Source organism: Ziziphus jujuba, chromosome 2, assembly GCF_031755915.1.
Source record: "Ziziphus jujuba cultivar Dongzao chromosome 2, ASM3175591v1".
In the NCBI taxonomy this organism is placed as follows: domain Eukaryota; kingdom Viridiplantae; phylum Streptophyta; class Magnoliopsida; order Rosales; family Rhamnaceae; genus Ziziphus; species Ziziphus jujuba.
In genome coordinates, this window is record NC_083380.1 from 11330273 (window position 1) to 11336272 (window position 6000).

Below are 6000 nucleotides of genomic sequence, written 5' to 3' on the forward strand. Positions count from 1 at the left end.
TTGAGGAATCCATATTTCGCATGTTGTTGCATTTAACACACATTAGGGGATTTTTGGGGGGCCAAAAAATTGGTAAAACCACATTACCATAGAGGTTTCAGTAATTACCGATGAAACTTACGGTAATTTTTCCATAAAGTATAAATTGATTACCGTAGGTTTCATCGGTAATTATAGAAGGTCTATAGTAATCATATTTTTTTTGCCAATTTGAGAACTTTTTCAAAAATTTTGGGGTTTTCTCTCCTTAGGATCATTTAAGAATATATATTTTGCATGTTTTATCATTTAACACACATTAGGAGACTTGTGGGGGCCAAAATATTGGTAAAATGTGATTACCATAGGGGTTTCGGTAATTACCGATGAACCCTATGGTAATTTTTCCAGAAAGTATAAATTGATTACCGTACGTTTCATTGGTAATTACCGAAGGTCTACAGTAATCATATTTTTTTTTGCCAATTTGAGAACTTTTTCAAAAATTTTGGGGTTTTCTCTCCTTAGGATCATTTAAGAATATATATTTTGCATGTGTTATCATTTAACACACATTAGGAGACTTGTGGGGGCCAAAATATTGGTAAAATGTGATTACCATAGGGGTTTTGGTAATTACCGATGAAACCTACAGTAATGTTTCCATAAAGTATAATTTTATTACCGTAGGTTTCATCGGTAATTACCAAAGGTCTACAGTAATCGTATTTTTTTGCCAATTTGAGAACTTTTTCAGATATTTTGGGGTTTTCTCTCCTTAGGATCATTTACGAATCTATATTTTGCATGTTTTTGCATTTAACACACATTAGGGGACTTGTGGGGGCAAAAAAATTGGTAAAATGTGATTAACACAGGGGTTTCAGTAATTACCGATGAAACCTACGGTAATGTTTGAAGCAAAAACAAATTGAACATTTTCACTTATTAATGTCATTTTTTCTCTTACTTTGTCGGAAGTTATCATTAATAGTGCTACATTTATCATGTTCTTGGTTGGAACACACATGATTGAAGTTGTCGGATGGAATTGTGGTGATTCTTTTACGACGATGTACAAATGTCAATTACCGATGATGCCTCGGTCATTACCATTGGGCAGTAATATCATCCGTGCAAAAGTAAGAAACATACAAATAACTGAACCAAAAACTGAACACAGAATGATATGTTATCAATACAATACGATAAATGACTTTGACAACAAAAGAACACATAAAACCAACATCTATTATGCCAAAACACATGCTACGCGGTTGAGCTACTAATTGCATTCCTGACTACATTGCATAACACACGCATACCGCATAACATGCCCCCATTGTCTTAATATAGCGTCGAGTGATTTATGGTCCTTCAATTCAATCGTGCTATTGGTTGGTAGTGCTATCAAGAGGTACGGCGGCCGAGCATGATTGGCTGTTGTGACCAATCTATTTGCACCTCCCGCATCTATATTGATGACGCTCCTCTCCTTGAGATTGAATCCTCTTCTTTCTTGGTCTTCCTGATTGTTTGCCAATTTAAGGTGGAAGTACAACCTGGTTTATGACATCATATGGAGCATGCCACTGACATTTATCTCCAAGTGGATATATGGTTTCCGAATATGCGTCACGGAGTGAGTCAACTGAGTAATGCGCCAAGCAAATGATATATGGAGAAATATGTCGATGCTTACATGTTGCAATTGCATGGACACAAGGAAATCCATCAATGTCAAATTCCTTACATGAGCATGATGCGAATCTGCCCAAACCTGCTCAACCGACAACCTGCTGGGGTGCCGACCCGATACAGATGAAGATAGGGTCGATCACTAGAGCTCAAACTAAGAAGTTTAAGGACAAGATTGCTGCTTTTATCCAGGGAATAATTCATACTCAAAAGGGCTTGTCCATATCCATAGAGCAAAGACCTATCCTAAGCATACAAGTGATGGAGGCCGGTATGGACCCGAGTAGCGGTTTTGGTGCACAAATGGAGATCGGGCAGCATGAAATGGTTCCAACTCTTTATGGATTCAATACATATGTATAAGAGGATATAGAATCAAGTCAAGCCAGCTTCAAAGGCATTCAAAAAGGGGTTGTATGGACAGCTTCAAATTTGGCCTGTTTTTACTGTATTTTGTGCTGGCTGTACTGTATTTTACTGAGTGGCTTTTTCTCTTTCTTTCTAGCAAGGGAAATGTGTGGGACTTCATGGTCAGCTTATTTGGCATCCTACAAAGCATATTGAAGCTGATTTGGAGGTCAGTTTGGTCAAAGATTGGTCAAAGTCAACTTAGTCAAAAAGCTAGTATTATAGTTTCCTAATTTGATTCTACTTTTTGTTTTAGGAAATTACCATTACTTTTTAGTTTTTATTTATTTATTTTCTAGAAAAATAAGTTTAAGAAAGTTATTATTTTATTATTTTCACTGTAAATTAATTAATTCCTAATTCAAAATAAAGAAATTAATTAATCCAAATTAGATTAGGAAAGGAGAGAGAATTTCGGCCACCATAGGAAACTACTTTGTATAGCCGGTTTTCCCTTTGTTTTTAGGGTTTTATTTCGTGACTTTGTAGCCTATTTAAAGGCTTATTTTTCAATAAGAATAAAAAGCTTGAATTTGATACAGAAAGTTATTTGTGAGATTGAATTCTTTTTGTTCTCTTTGAACACTTAAAACACCATTAGTGAATGAGTGTTTTAGTTTTGACTTATCAATAGGACATCCATCACCTATTGTGGCATCTTCGATATACCAAAGTTTCTAATCACAGGTTGGTTAGGGGTTGAGGTGACCATTAGAACTTGAACATAATTAGATCCGGACTAATATAATACGGGTTTAGGAGCAGGTAGTCCTAGGTTCATATCAGAGCATGTCTTATTTTTTAAGTTAACAACTCCAACGAACATGCCATGGCCAACAACTTGAAACTCATATAAGTTCAATGGAATAACACGTAAGCCTCTGCCATTATTTGAGCGCTCTTGCATGATATTTTCCAACCAATTAGTAACAGGAGTTTGCATTGCAGCTGCGTTAGTTCAAACGTTCATAACACCACTTTTGCAAGACATCACGAATGTGATCTAGTAATGGCAAAACAGGTTTATCTCTAGCATCAAGAAGCATAGAGTTCATGCTCTCTGCGATGTTAGTTGTCATTATATAGTATCTATTGCCCAAAAAATATGATCTAGCCTATTTTGCAAGATTTACATCCTTGAGATATTGTACAACTTCAATACTAACCCCTTCTAAAAGCTGCATGGCCTTATCAAAATCCTTAACAGTATATGCTCTAGCTGCATCATTAAAAGTTGATATAATCGTATTGAATTACCTTTAAACTTCTTAGCATATAAATTTGTACCAAGATGACATGTGCAGTTGCCATGGTGATTATTAGGAAAAACTGTACGTATCACTTTTGCAATGCTCTTGTGTAAGCCGCATTCGTCTCCCCAGGGCCTATTCCATAAGCAAATGGATAAATTTGATTGTTCCCATCCAAACATGATGCAATATATAACAAACCTCTATATCTATTCTTCAGCGTAGTTCCATCGATAGCTACGACTCTCCGCATATGCTGAAACCTCTAATGCTAGCTCCAAGTGCCATGAAAAAATATAAAAATCTATTTTGATCGTCAATTTCAATTCGAGTAAACATGCCCGGATTTTTGCTCTTCAAAATGTGACTCCATAAAGGAAGTTTTGCATATGACTCTTTTGGCATGCCCCACAAACCTAATAGTGCAACTTCCTTAGCGGCCCATGTTTTATTGTAGCTTATGTATACTCCATAATTAGAGCGAATGTCATGCACGATATATCGGGGTTTGTATTGCCATGAAATCCCATCAAATATTGGCTGGATGATGTCTTCGATAACTGAACTTGTTGCTTGGCGATGATACCTTTTCATGATATTTAAAGAGCAAATATGCTCATCCTTGAAGGCCCTAATCATGAAGGCCTCTGTATTATCACCATGTAGCTTGGTAGCACGCATTCGCCACATGCAATTGTCGTTTACACATACAACCTCATATCGGACCCTATCTGACTTCTTGACTTTAAATTCAAAATTTCTCCTTAGTGCATAAAGACTAAGCTTCTTCTGTAGCACATTCTTACTCGCAAAGAGTTGGTGATTCGAATGATTTCATGGGCATTGACAGATGAGAAGCGACGGTTAACTCTATGTTCAGCCATGGATGTAGTAGAATCCCGTCGAATGTCCAAATGGTTTTCGGTATAAGGAGAAGCAAGCACATCATCATTCACATTATCAATTGGACTATTACCATAAAGAGAATCGCCATGTCGACTATCACCAGCTGAAAGTCTCGAATGTTGGGTCCAACAAATGTCACGTAACCCATCTTCATTACGATCAGTGTTGATCTCAACCTCAAATTGTTCATCTTTATCATAATCATGTTCATAATATTCATTCATATCATTAATGTCAAAGCACTCATTATCATGATCATGTTCCACAGATTGCACATCGTTTTCACAAATTTGATTTTCGGAGAATCCAGGTTGAGTTTTCGGCATATGAAGTTCGGTCGCTAGGGACTGCATGTCAGCATTAGAGGTACATATAGCTGTCTCTGGAACTGCAGATAGTGGGCCAATAGTCATAAATCTTGAACTTGTAGGTATCCTATTCACAACACATACAACAGTATTAATACTCTGTGGAACCCTGGATAACACATCAACAATAAGTGGAGATCTGTCTTGAGGTCTGTGTGAACTATACTCTTCTATAAAACTTTGTAGGCCTCCCTCATTTTCCACAACTTATGGCTCACATGGCAAACACACATGGTATATAAACTTGAAGATTAATTGATGTTGTGTAGAATCTAAGTTGAGAGCATTGTAGGCAACATCTTCAAGTTCTGCCAACGTACAATTCCTTTTGATACGTATAATCTTTGTTCTTTGACGTTGGTATCTCCAAGTACCTTCAGAACATACACTCCATGTTCCATCATAGAACAGTAGAACTGAATTTGTGACATTGAGCACAAAAGGTTTACCAATTCAAAACATAATAAGTATCTCCTTGTCACAAGCTTGTGGCAATTCTTGAGGTCGTATGACTAAAAATAAGTGCAATCGTAAAATCTTTGCTGGAAGGTTTAACTATAATCCTAAAGCAAAAGTAATGAAAAAAATACAAATGCATTTTCAATGAGTACAGAAAATAAGCCAAACAATTATGTTTAAATGTTGCATATTAACGCCTAGCAGAATAGGTACTCCTGACAGACATAGTGGATCAAGTAGATTAAGATGTCAAGTTTGTGGCACATGTGCTAAATCATAACATAACATTAGCTTGAATGGATGCAATGTTAACAATGTGGTGTTCTGTGGATTATTTTGTTCAACATCATAAATATAGTTATATTTAGCATGTCATTCATATACAATAACATTATCAAAGTAGACAAATTCGATTGTCCAATCGGTTTGCTTTCAGAAAATGAAAAAATTAAATATTCCGATGGAACCGCCATTAAATTTTCCAACAAGCAAGTGTTTCGTAATTACCGATGGACCGTATGTAACGAATAAAGATTGTAATTTTCAAATGGAATTTTTCGAACCATTTGTGGATTATTTTATATAAAATAGCACCAACATAGAACTTGCACTTATATATCATGTCAAAACGTGACAAACAATGAATCCAATATAAGGGAAAAATCTATACATATCTGTACATATATTTATATATATATATATATACATACCAAAAAATCTTTAACTCTGATCCGCATAAATGTACACTTTAATTACACCATTTTGAAGTCTATGGGTTCCATAATGAAGATTTTCAGTCTTCTTGTTATCACAAAAGGTTAGGGGTATGCAGGGAGAGTGAACTGAACTGAAGGTGGTATTGTGTTTTCTGCAATGGTTAGTCAGTGCAAAGAAAGGCTGAAAGGTACGTAACCAACAAAAGAGAAAGAGAG